Here is a 14,455-nt window from a genome sequence, read left to right on the forward strand (position 1 = left end):
CTTGGTAGCAAAAATAAGCCAAAGATCGAATGAATTATTAATTCATTTAATGAAACAAGCACATGATTCAGTCATTCTTTTGCATGGAGCCAACGTTGTTGAGGCAGGAGATACATACTTAAGAGCTAAAAATACTGGAAAGCATGAGCTTAGTCCATCTTTGGGCCCATCGTCCCTCTTTACAAAGTTTCTGAAAAGGCCGAAGTACTTGCTTTGTTCTCTGTGTGAAGGAGCACGTCACAGAAATACACCCTACTGGACAGGATTAGGCTCTAGACACCCGCAAACCCTGCCCCTTCCTGAACTAACTCCACAGCATCAGTATCTACTAAGAATTGCACTTTTCAGTAGCAGAACAAATTGCATCGCAATCCTCAGGCATACCACTGGGGGAAAAAATAGGGCCTTGCGTGCTCGTAATGAACTGTGCCTACTGTAGTATGCATTCACAAATTCCATACGTGTCTAAATGATACCGTTTTTCCAGCTCGTGCAGGTATTACTGTTGAGGAAAAAGTTCTGTGCCCAGGGAATACCATCAAAGTTCCCAGGAGGAGGGTCCTGTTCCTAAAGCAAAAACTTATTTCTGCAAAAATGACAACTCTGTCGTCAGGAACAAATGCCATCTTTTTTAGAAATAATGCAGGAAGCGTAGTACATTCCATAAAACCGGGGCTAGGTGTGCAGATCACCCTCAGTTTGACTGTTAGGAAACACAGAGCAGCTCTGTTTCTCTACTCAGGTTCTGGATGTAGACATTCCTGTCTGTCCCTGTGCATGCTCTGATCAACCCCACTTGAAGGGGGATGCAAACCACAATGGAAAGACACCTCACCGCTTCTTCAAGCTGTGGTGTCATGTTTGTGTGTTTCTGTTCTGGGCCTACCACCTCTTTGCACACCTCCCCCTCCACATGCCTGTGACAGGATTTCTACCTCTCATCTACGGACACCAGTCTCCTGCAGCCAGGAGGGGCTCCTTTGCGGAAATCTAGAGGCCTGCTATTGCCCATTACGCGGAACCTCTTCGTCCATACTGAGCTCTCCTGGCACCCACTCTTGCACCTTGGCTCTCTCTCCCGGCCTGCGTCGTATCACAACCCTGCGACCCATATTATCCCCAAACTCTCTTTTACTGTAAGCAACCTATTCCTTAACGCTGAGGGTGTCCGAGGCTGCGTTTCGGTATTCTGTCTAGTTCTCTATATTCATCCCTTTGGAGAGTCGATCTGCCGTCTTCTTCCCTTCCAACCTTGCTGACGTCAAATCCCACCTAGGATCCTGCAGACCACCCCTCATCCAGGGCCTGCTCTTACATTCTCGGGGCCTACGGCCTGCTTGATGACTTTGTTAACACCTTAAGCACACCAATGACCCTCATCAAACAGAATCATGCCTTTTCCCCAGAATGTGTTTCTTTTTTCCAACTGTCTCTCTGGTCAGGCCACGATTCTCCTGCATCCTAAGAAAACTTAGAATGTGTGGCTCTCTTTGATGGTTCCCTTTCTTTTTACTTGTGACTACAAGTTTGCCACATACCTATGATTCTAAGGCAACATGCAGGATTCTTTGGAATATCCTTTCAAGTGACTCCCTCTTCTATTGACCTGACCAGCCGGTCCTTTTCTCCTTGGTACACGTGCTGTTGTTCCATGCCACTCACCTACACAGAGCTTTAAATACCTTGTGCAAGCTCTCTTCCTACATCACACCCACCCCCTGCCAGCCTTCCAAGTCGTTCCATAATTTCCCCTCAATCCCCTCGATGTACTTTCCAGGCCAGTGAGAGTTTTCTATTACAACACGCATGATGTGAACTTTCATGATAGGGAGGTTCCTTCACTTGGCATAGAAGTTATTGTTTGTTATAAAGCCGATCTTTGCTATTGACCGATTTCCTGCCTAACATGTTTGTCCTCATAACACGGGCCTTGAGACTCTCTGCCTCCCAAGTTATGTAAATATTTCACAGCCCGGTCTCAAGTTCTACCATGGCAGGGTAGTGCCTGGGATTAGGAATGCTCTCCTAACTGCACCCCTACGGCACTCCCCACCAAGCTGCTTGCCTACCCACTATCCACCTTCTCCCCGTCTTCCTTGTCAGAACCATAATGCTGACGATGAAACTGTGCCCAGTGAAAGTGTTCACAATTCCAGATTCCCTTACAACCACAGGTAGCCGGGGCGGGTGTCGGGGGGCGGGAGGGGGGGGGGACACTCATGGGTGTGTGCTTTTCCTCTTCAACCTTTCCATTGCTTTCCACTGACACCTTGGCCCTAGACTTGCAGCTCCGGGAGCCATCATATAAGAATTCCTAATTCAGAGCAGGAAAATTCCCAGGATCGAAGTCCCCAAGTCACTGATCTACACGACAGTCCTGGGCGGCCTATGTCCCAAGTTCTTGTCATATGAGAAAAAAAAAAACAAAACAAAGCCTTACTCCCCTATGTTGCCTCAGCTTTGTTTTGCTGTTCCAGCTGGTAGACCACATATTTTGGTGCTGGAAACCAGTTGTGCGTGGTTACTGATTCATATGATTATACATTTTATATGTTGTATCTCCCAACCATAAGAACTTACCAAAGTCAAAAGTAAAAGTCACAAGTAAAGTCAAAAGCTAAATCATCTTCATAAACTCAACTTGGTATTTCTTCAGGCTCAATTTCATCCATCAACTCCACAGCCTGTTTTTCACATTATGTTAGTTCTCCAGCATCTAACAGGGCAGAAACTAATGAATGATTTCCATGAAGAGTGGGAGCCATCAAATTAAGCATCTCTCTCAGCGTGACTATAGAAATGGCAAACTTTTGCTCCATTACATGGGCACACTGCCAAACTTGGCACTGTGTATCATCAAACACTGAAGCTTAAACACTCTGGGTATTTTTGTCCATCTAGGTAATGTTATTCATTTCAATCCATCACATACTATGTTCTCCTCCTATAGACATGGTTCCATGCCCTTTCTGGCTCTATCTTTGGACAAGGAGCCATGCTCACAGCATATCAAGTTAGAGTAGGTACCACATTATGTGCAGGTCCAATACAGCTGTTTGTGGACTGGCTTGCTGTTCGGCAGTGACCTAACCCCTTTCCTCTCCTCAGTGCAGCTTCCTAAGGAGAATGAGGTAGCAGTGGTCCTTGGGAAGGTCCCATTGGTAAGGAGGACAGACAGAGGGAGGGCCTGGGGCTCTCTGCCCTTATTTTCAGTGGCTTTCTCCCTCTCAGCAGTCAACAACTGCTGAGTGTAACAGAGAGAGTGGTTGAGAGGGATGAAAGGCATCCCCGTGGGGCTTTAAACCCTGAAATGTAATCCTTTTGCCATCTTTCCGAGGAGAACTCTTTGTGGGTGAGTGTCATCAGCGATCTTTGAATGAAACCTTTAATCCATCCAGCTGAGCCTGTGGAATCTGCCCCTGTTTATTGATCCCTCTGTTTGTGCAGAACCTTAGGAGGAAGGCTGGCTCAGCCACACACCTGTCACCAGGAGTCTCTGCCAGGATGGGACCTGCTGAGCAACGGTGACAGACTCACCAGGGGCAGCAGCCCATGTCAAGCCTCCGTCAGTGACTTCCCAGGCACCCAGCCAATTTCTTGGGCTCAAAACAAAAAAACACATAGATGAGAGAATGAGGTCACATGTAAAGCATAGCATTCACAGACTACACTCTCAAGTCAACACAAATTCATACACACACACATTAAACACACACACACACACACACACACACACACACACACACACACACACACACCACACCAGTAAGAAACATTCCAGTCTCCACCTGAGAATACCATCAACCTAGAGGGAAATGACACAGAATTATCATAAGCCACAGAGCCTGTACAATTTAAATAACTTCAATTGTGTCCTAATATTTATCTTTTTCAAATAATGTTATACTTGATTAAAATCATCCAGGATATGGGACCATCAAACGCTAAATTTAAACTGGTGGGTCAGTTTAGAAAACTTGAACATCAAATTTGCGTTAGATACTGCAATTAGTAAGTTTGCTAGCTATGATAATGATTTGCATATATTTTATGTATTCTTTAGGAAATGCATGTTAAAACATTTACAGATAAAGTGGAATAAGGTTCTTCAGCTTACTTTGAAGCAGTGGAAGAAGGAAGAAAAGTAGGAAAGCAGGCAGACAGACAAAATATTAACAAGTGTTCAACATAGGTGGCATTTATCCATTTTCTGTATATTTAACATTTTTATAATACTTTGAAATTAAGATAGATGATTGAGATTAAAAAAAAAAAAAAGACCAAAACCAAAAAACCCCCAAACTGTCCAGGATAATAAAGCCAAAAATGAAGAAAGACAGGTGTTGAAATCACCAGGTTCCCTTGGCAGAAGGAGAGGTGAAAAGTTAAAACACAAGTTGTTATTCACAACCATAAATGCAAAATAAAACCAATAAAAACTTAGAGTTCCTAATTAATCCTGGATTAATTAACCGGGTAGTAATTAATTAGCTATTACCCATGATCCTTCCAAATAATTTAGTAGACACACAATTCCCCAGCACTCCAATGGCTGTAACCAGTCTTAGGGTTACAGGTGTGCCCTGTATGACTAAGACAAATTCCAAACAGAAGTAGGGAATCTCCTTCTTTACTCTCAAGAAGAGCTCCCATTTGGGAACATGTGAGCCATAGTTTGCTTTGTTCTTAAAATGTAAGGCATTCAAACTGTGATTAACAAAGGCTCTATCCTGTTTGCACAATGCATCCTACCTGGTCTTTGCTCATATCTACATATGTCTGAGACTCAGATTTTCACCTTACACAAAGCTTCCACAGGGCTTAGGGGACCAACGTCCAAAACCCATTTTCATAGCAGATATTCGGATATTAAATCACAAACTTTCTTCATTATGCACGCACTATGTGTAAATTCTACATCACTTTTTGAAATGGAGGATATTTACAAAAGTTAAAAATAAATGTGGGGTCTACACATTGAAGCAGAAAATTAAAATTCTACACTCTCTCATACTACATCAGCTACATTTGTCCATCCTATTGGTGAACTCAAATTTGGTTTCCTATGATTCTACTGCTCTAAGTCTTTCCTGATAACTGACAGTCTGGGCAGTCAAGGCCCGAGTGGACATCCTTTGTAAATGTTACTGATACCTGCACCTCAGCGTTCAGGGAAGACAGGAAAGCCTAGGAGTTTGACACAAGACAGCCAGTCTAGCATTTGGATTGCTGACTTCCTACAGAAAGTAAAATAAAATAAAACTCACAACTTAAGAAGACAAAACACCACACTTCACAAGGATCTCAACCACTGAGAAGCCTTTCTCTTCAAGGATGTAATACAGTTTGGAGAAGGAAGGGAGAGGATGACGAGATGGGGAGAGAGAAAGGAAGATTACTGATGCCACAGACTTCTCATTAACTGCCTTACAGCTAACTCATTTACAAAATACAGGGAATTCAGAACCTACTGAAGGATGTTTTCTCTACATTCCCTTTTCTATAGTCAGTCAAGAAGCATCATTTCCAAAACCTCATGCAAATCTTGAAAACCTTTAGGTGATTTCCCATAATTGCCAATGTTTCTTCAACCTACTCTTAAACTTCCAAATAATTCTCTAAGACAATGTCTTTTTTCCAAAACCTACTATTTTGCCTTAAGCATAAATTTTCATTTTTTTGAAACTCTGTTCTAAAACTGCCCACTTATGTGCTTCTAATTCACTTTTTTCTGCATGAAATAGAATTTTATTGTTTCTTTTGAGAGAAGGGGGGGGGGAGAGAGAGAGAGAGAGAGAGAGAGAGAGAGAGAGACTCTGTGTGTGTGTGTGTGTATCGAAGAGGGAGAAGGGCAGAGAGAGAGAATCCCAAGCAAGCTCTGCACTCTCAGCACAGAGCTTGACATGGGGCTTGAACTCATGAACTGTGAGATCATGACCTGAGTCAAAATCAAGAGTCAGATGCTTAACCAACTGAGCTACCCAGACGCCCCCAAAATAGAATTCTAAAATATTAGAAATTCCATTATTTCTATCAAAGTGTCCTTTTCTAAAATCACATTTAACCTGGAAAATTCCAAGAGGAACCAAGACTTCTGGAAAGTTATTCAAGCCCTCAAATTCTAAGACATAGTCCTTAATCTGACATTTAATTTCCCCCCCAAATTTTAGTAACAGAATCCCTATATGCCCATAAACTTTCTCATGAAAGACACTGGATTTCCTAGCTTCCCTTGCAAATAGATGTGGTTGTGTGGCTAAGTTCTGGCCAACAAGCAAGAACAATGTTTTACTTCCAGACAGCAGGACAGCAGCTTTGGAGGGAGAGGAGGGATAGCACCCACTTCAAGTGATGGTTAGGGCTCCAGGGGCCACCTTAGCTGGGCATGGTGGGAAGAAGCCTGGATCTTTGATAACTTTGTGAGGCTACATATCATCCCACATGGCCTCCTCCAGACTTTCTCCAAGTTAACATGATGTTTATTTTTCCAGGTACTATGACTTCTATTACGTAAACTGAATGTCACAGAAGCCTTGGGGTTGGACACAGGTCTACCCAGGATGTTTTGGAAAAATCTCACCCTGATCTAACGACCCACCCACTTCAGGCTCAGAGACATTCTTCTTCTTGGTGCTCACAGGCTGAAGAACAGAGACCCCATGCTTCTTCTGTGCTGAGCATAGCAATCTTCTGTGGGATTCTCTAAGGTCCTATCCGATGCCTGCTGTCTCCCTTGGGATTTATCAAGGAAGCAGGGTCCTTATTTATAAGATTTCCTGAGAAGGGGTGTGGTAAGGTCACCCAGTGAATCACAAGACTCCCAGTTATGCATATCAGGTCCATAATGAAAAAAAAAAAAAGTTGGTATGTCACATGGGCTTTCAGCTTCCATCAACTGCGAAAACACAGCAGTTGCTGGAAGGAAAGTGAAGCCGGAAGCAGGAAAACTATAAAAATAAGACCAATAACTCAACAAACAAGGCATCTGGGGGCTATTGAACATAAAGACAAACAGTCCTATGCAGCCTGATCTGCCTTGAGGACAACCTCTGTATTATAGGTTTAAACACAACGAAAGGTTCACGGTGGTGACGATGGCTCATTGGCCACATAAATTAAAGTCTCCAGGTTCTACTGCAGGACAAAATGATGGGCAATATATTTTATGGGTTTCTTCCCTACAAAAATGGATGAATATGCTTTAAAAACCCACATGTCTTAAAAGGCTTCTGTTTTCAATAAAATGCATGCATACGGAAGCCTCAGTCATTCTATGATGCTGAGTGAACCAGGATGGTCCAAGATGCTTGCTTTCTGCATGCTGTTTAAAAATTGCAGCAGAAAGAGTCTCCCAATGACTTAAAGTGTGAATATGCCTTCCTAGGTGTCTCACTTAATTACAAGCAAAGAAAAACACGGTATTTGTGTGGATTTGCACATCTCCATTTGTGTGCTGCAGAGATATTTTTTAAGATGTCATTTTATTTTTTTTAATTTTTTTTATTATTTTTGAGACAGAGAGAGACAGAACGTGAGGGAGGGGCAGAAAGAGAGGGAGACACAGAATCTGAAGCAGGCTCCAGGCTCTGAGCTGTCAGCACAGAGCCCGATTCGGGGCTCGAACCCACAAACCAGGAGATCATGACCTGAGCCAAAGTCAGACACTTAACCGACTAAGCCACCCAGGTGCCCCTCAAGATGTCATTTTAAAAACTGGAGGCAATTTTATCTGAATGAGAATCTAGTCACAGGCCTCCGTGCAGTGGAACAACAGTGCTTTTGAGCTGTGGCTTAAAAAGAGAAAGGATGCGATGTGTGAGCGAGCTCCACCTCATATTGTATTAATCACAAATTCATGCACAATGACACAGTCTCTTTCTATCAGCCTGCCCTCCCCCAAAACCAGAATCTGCTTCCTGCTTCTGGAGTCCCTACCAGATCTCTTGTGTTACCCACACATTTAACTAGCAACGGACCTGACCTGTATACCCTTCACCACTTGGCCGCGAAGTCGCAAAGAACATCGCTTTATTTTCTCTTGCATAGACTCTGGCACCACAGTACCCACGTCAATGTTTCACGGTAGGAAAACTCCCACAAGTTCATCAATGAAAATTATTTCCTACCTGTTGCATTCTAAATTGAGCAAAGCCTCACCACACAGGTATTTGTTGTTGGTGAAACCAGACCACCAGAAAGCATAAAGTCACGCCATGCACAACAGTCAGAAATAAAAACTTGTTGAAACCAAGATTACACTATATGTTAAGTGACTAGAACATAAAAAAAAAAAAAAGTAGGGGCGCCTAGGTGGCTCAGTCAGTTGAGTGTCCGACTTTGGCTCAGGTCATGATCTCACAGTTCATGAGTTCAAGCCCTGCGTCCGGCTCTGTGCTGACAGCTCACAGCCTGGAGCCTGCTTCACATTCTGTGTCTCCCTCTGTCTCTGCCCCTTCCCTGCTCATGCTCTGTCTCTCTCTGTCTCAAAAATAAACATTAAAAAATTTTTTTTTTTAAAAAGTAAGAAAGAAAGAAGGAAAAACTTGTATGGTCAAGAATGTGGATCAGAATTTTGCCCTCAAGTATCACTGGCATCTAATGGACAGTTTCAAAGTCGATGGCCTCTTGGCTGCCACTGTTTGAAACTCATTAACACAATTCTTCCTCACCCAAAACCAAAAACCCATTCCAAAATGAAATTTTATAATGAAACAAAGAAAGGGGGAACACCCATAAAGGACACTGGGACACTTCTGACGATCGACAAATACTTGTGCCAAAACCAACGATCAGTCACATGCTGAACTCTCTACTTGAAACATTTTTTGGCAGAATCTGTCTTGCTAGTGTTCATAAAAATGAATAGTAACACTTTTCAAGATTCTTAAATCTCAGAAACACCTTTTATTGAGTGTGACTGTGCAGGCTTATTACATAGGGGCTGGTTTATATTACAGACACTTGGGGCCTTTGGTGCTGAACTCCTATTCACTGAACCAAAGCCTTCTGGGTGTGACTGCAGATTTGTGTGTGTGCAAAACCCACATTTTTTAAATCATTTCACACCAAACCCTTGGTTCACCTTGGCATTATATAGTAAATTGCCTGTGTGCTGATGCCTTGGATAAGTTCTGGCACTGCTGAAAAGTTCCATTCTGACTTGACTGCTTACATCCGAGGTGCCATGTCTTAGGGATGGCGGACAGGAGGCATTCTTTCCCCCAAATCTGTCCATTCCTGGGTTCAGATATTCAATGTGTATTTAACTAAGAGCAAATATATTTGAAAGGCTTCTCCAAATGATCCTATCTCAAACATTACCCGAATCTAGTCTGTTCATGGTTTAAATGGCAGAATTTAGGTAACCAGAACCTGCGTAGTGAAGAACAACTTATAAAGACAGTTTTGCACATATTTGTTTGGTGTACTTGTTGCAACACTGCTCTAATTTTCCTATTAAATTCTGCATGTGTGGTGATGATGTATCAATCAGGGCAGATCTCAGAATGTAATGCTAACGAAAAGCATGAAGGAGATAACATTATAGCGTGTTCTCTTTCAACAAACTATTTAGCTCAGCTCCACATTCTTTTTTCTTTTAGAGAGTGCATATAAGCGGGGGGACAGGGGCAGAGGGAAAGGGACAGAGAATCTCCATCAAGCTGCACGCTCAGCATGCAACCAGACGTGGGGCTCGATCCCACAACCCTGGGATCATGACCTGAACCAAAATCAAGAGTCGGATGCTCAACTGGCTGAGCCACCCAGGCGCCCCCCACATTCTTTCATTCAGTTACACAGGTATACATGGCTTTGAAAGGAAAGATTTAAACATTGGTACGTGGGAGTTCTAGTGGGTACATACTGAGGTTCAGTGGGCTCAGCAGGGACTTGGTAGATACTGAGGTACAATGGGCTCAGCAGGGACTGGTAGATACTGAGGTCCAGATGGGCTCAGCACAGGGCTTGGTACATACTGAGATCCAGATGGGCTCAGCAGGGACTGGTAGATACTGAGGTCTAGATGGGCTCAGCAGGGCTTGGTACATACTGAGGTCCACATGGGCTCAGCAGGGACTGGTACATACTGAGGTCCAGATGGGCTCAGCAGGGACTGGTACATACTGAGGTCCAGGTGGGCTCAGCACAGGGCTTGGTACATACTGAGATCCAGATGGGCTCAGCAGGGACTGGTAGATACTAAGGTCCAGATGGGCTCAGCAGGGCTTGGTACATACTGAGATCCAGATGGGCTCAGCAGGGACTGGTAGATACTGAGGTCCAGATGGGCTCAGCACAGGGCTTGGTACATACTGAGATCCAGATGGGCTCAGCAGGGACTGGTAGATACTGAGGTCTAGATGGGCTCAGCAGGGCTTGGTACATACTGAGGTCCACATGGGCTCAGCAGGGACTGGTACATACTGAGGTCCAGATGGGCTCAGCAGGGACTGGTACATACTGAGGTCCAGGTGGGCTCAGCACAGGGCTTGGTACATACTGAGATCCAGATGGGCTCAGCAGGGACTGGTAGATACTAAGGTCCAGATGGGCTCAGCAGGGCTTGGTACATACTGAGATCCAGATGGGCTCAGCAGGGACTGGTAGATACTGAGGTCCAGATGGGCTCAGCACAGGGCTTGGTACATACTGAGGTCCACATGGGCTCAGCAGGGACTGGTACATACTGAGGTCCAGATGGGCTCAGCAGGGACTGGTACATACTGAGGTCCAGATGGGCTCAGCAGGGACTTGGTAGATACTGAGGTCCAGATGGGCTCAGCACAGTGAATGGTACATACTGAGGTCCAGATGGGCTCAGCACAGGGCTTGGTACATACTGAGATCCAGATGGGCTCAGCACAGGGAATGGTACATACTGAGATCCAGATGGGCTCAGCAGGGCTTGGTACATACTGAGGTCCACATGGGCTCAGCAGGGACTGGTACATACTGAGGTCCAGATGGGCTCAGCAGGGACTGGTACAAACTGAGGTCCAGATGGGCTCAGCAGGGACTGGTACAAACTGAGGTCCAGGTGGGCTCAGCACAGGGCTTGGTACATACTGAGGTCCAGATGGGCTCAGCACAGGGCTTGGTACATACTGAGGTCCAGTGGGCTCAGCAGGGACTGGTACATACTGAGGTCCAGATGGGCTCAGCACAGGACTTGGTACATAGTGAGGTCCAGATGGGCTCATCAGGGACTGGTAGATACTGAGGTCCAGTGGGCTCAGCACAGGGCTTGGTAGATACTGAGGTCCAGATGGGGTAGCCGACTCACTCATCACAAACACACGGTTTCCCCAGGAGGCAGGCTGTTTACCTGCTGCTTCGGACCAGTTCTCAGAGCAGCCAATGCCCGCGCCTATCACCCTTCTTCAGGGTCCCGACCTCTTGCTATCTTGCAACTTCCCAACCAGTCCCAGGCTAAGTGTGCTAGGGATTCTCACTGCCACGAACCCCAGGACGTGCCAAAGAACATAAATTACGAACAAGGGACACTGAAATAGGAGGCAGGGAAGAAGGAACGAGAAAACACACGATGAAAACCAGAGACAGAAAGGCGGGAAGAGGAAGAAGGTTTCCAAGCATGTGAGAGGGATTATTGCACGTGCTCTCATACTGAGGGGAGTAAGAAAACAGGCTCGACACTTAAAGAAAAAAGAAACAAAGTGGTCGCCATCCAGGGTCTCACAATCCCACATCCACTCCATTAGCACGTCAAAATTTATGTGCATGCACAAGACCCACACCCCCAAGCCACAGAACTTTCCAGAAATTTCTTTAACAATCTATTCACACCCAGGGACACTAGATGTCTCATTCGGTTAAGCATTCCACTCTTGATCTCAGCTCAGGTCCTGATATCAGGGTTGTGAGTTCAAGCCTTGTACTAGAGTCTGCACTGGGCATGGAGCCTACTTTTCAAAAAAGGAAAAAAGGAAAAGAAAAATCCTATTAAAAAAAAAAAAAGAAGAAGAACTTATTCATACCCTGAAGCAACAGAACTTTCCAGAAATTTCTTTAAAAATCTATACACAGCCCCAAGTCATAGACCTTTCCGGAAATTTCTTTGGGATCCACATTAGAAACAAGTCCTAGAACTCCCAACATGTGGAAAAGGATTTAAACAAGGCCGTGAGCATCCTCCTGACAGTCTTGGCAGAGGTCCGATTTCCCACCCTCCTCAGATGAGCAGGGCTGAAGTAGTTCTGTTAGCAATTTTTAGTCTCCATGTTTTTGGAAATAATGCGTTTTACAGTAACCATTTTATGGATATGCAAAAATGTGTCTCTGAGCAATATCAGTGCTTGAACTCACGGCTATAAGATATTAATTTCTTCTGATAGGCATTTAACTGACTCCAAAGAAGGACTAGTGACTAACAGGCCAACGTTCTGGTTGACGTGGACTTGTGAGCAAGTGCGGCTTAGTAAGTCATGGACCCTCTCCTCCGCGTGGTCCTTTCTGACAGTTACCTGGAGGAGAAAACAGATGTTCCAAAGGACAAGACTTTGAAAGAACAGTCAACACGTTAGAAGAGAGAATCCGATCTCAACAATTTGGAATGAGCTCTTCAGACCAACATGGTTTATTTCTAATGCAAGGACACAAATACTGTATCAGTGTTGACAGAAACCCAAAAATAGCAATACAAAGGATAAAAAAAGTCTATCCTCAATCCTGCAACATCATAATATTTTAATACATTTTTTATTTGATTTGCATAGGCATTATTTTACTCCAAATCTTATTTTAACAAAATGGCGAAATAAAGCTTTGAATCTATGATTAAAAAAACAAATCCATAAATACTACATATAAAGTAGTATGTAAAACTACTTAAAAACCCCACTATGCTGTAAGTTCAGTATAAATCAACAGTGTAATTACTGTCTCAAAAGCCAATGCAATTTCCAGTTCATTAGTTGGGGCTATGAACATAAAGAGACATAATAAAGGAAAGCTCCCATCCACTCCCCCTCTTTACACTTCCCCAAGGCTGCTGTTCTCAGACCAGAGCCATTTGGTGTGGGTAATGGCAAGCTGGACAGATGTTCCCAAGGCTGAATCTAATCCTGACAGCGCTGGAACCCCTGAGCAGGAAGGCAGGGGCAAACATCTCAAATATCAGAAATGGCTTCGTTTGGAAACCATGCTACTCAGTGTTGCCTGGAAGGAGACCACAAGAAACAAGGCAGAGGCACTGCAGAGAGATCTTTTGTTTGGGAACAAGCAGAGACATTCAATCTCTTCAGAGATGAAAGAGGTTGTCTCAGAAGGTAGTGATTTCCTTATTCCTTAGTGAAAGTTTGTGTAGGGTTTTTGGTGAGAGTATCTACGAACTGAGAAGACGTTTGGATTCGAGAAGGTAAGTCCTTTCCAAGCACAACATTCTGTAATCTTTATTCCTTAGAGACCCAAATTCCCCAAAATTAATAGTAACATTTTGGTGCATTTGCTCTCCTTCTGTCTTCTGCCCACCTTCCTACTGCAGTCATGCAGAATGACTACGACGCTTTCACAGAGCACAAGTACCCACGACTTCCCTGCTTATGAACTTGACCGACGTGCTGCCACAGCTCTCTAAAGGAGCAGACACAGGAGAGGTAACTATTTTTACATGTCCACATCTCCCTGTCTTCTTTGGCGTATTAGAGGACAACACAATTTTGTTTCACAGCCCGGCAAAATACAAGAGTGTTTCCCAAGTAAATTGAAGAGGAAAGCATCTGGCGAATCCAATATTTTCTGATTTTCATTGAAGCCTCGCTATTCCTTTCTACTTGGCTTTGCCCTAACCTACTGAAGCCAAAAACAATTAAAATACAAAGAGGGTTTTGAAAACATTTGAACTTAATTCACAGAGTTAAAGGTAAGTGGACGTTATACACCCAGAAGCCAAGCTATGAGTAAGGAGTAAAATACAGACCATAAAATGATTCCCTTGAAATTTCCTACTGTAACAACGACCATAAAAATTCCAAGTTTCACGAAGCAAAACGCAATACTAAACACCTGACTAAAAGGCACACTGTTAAACACATCATAATTTTTATTTTTGTAATGTTGAGGTCAGCCTTGAAAATTCAGAATATTCCCAAATCAATTTACCTCACAAATACTTAAATGAACGCTCATCCAATCTGACAAATTTGTGTAATTTCCCAATAAGCATGAACAGAAGATCTTCCCACCTGGCAGTGGGATAGGAGAGCACGCAGCCAAATGGGCAGTATTCGAGGTGGCTGGGTGGCCATCCAAGATGGTGGAGGAGGGGATTATAATCTAGGTAAACGGACAGGAATGTTGCTACCTTTAAAACCTGTTCTTTATGCCTCTGGATTACATCATGATGATCCAAGATGTTAACAGACTGTGTTTCTAAGCTGGACACGGAGGTGACTTTGGCCAATACGCTGAATTTACATGCCGAATTCATCCACATCCT

General features: G+C 43.9%; 1 long non-coding RNA gene across 5 annotated transcripts in view; it reads right to left on the reverse strand.

The window, feature by feature from the left end:
* The window catches only part of LOC145714898 (uncharacterized), a 516,405-nt gene that overhangs the window by 398,709 nt on the left and 103,241 nt on the right, over positions 1-14,455 (reverse strand). The window lies entirely within an intron of this gene.

The sequence above is a fragment of the Panthera onca genome, chromosome Y, assembly GCF_046562875.1.
Source record: "Panthera onca isolate mPanOnc1 chromosome Y, mPanOnc1 haplotype 2, whole genome shotgun sequence".
Lineage (NCBI taxonomy): Eukaryota > Metazoa > Chordata > Mammalia > Carnivora > Felidae > Panthera > Panthera onca.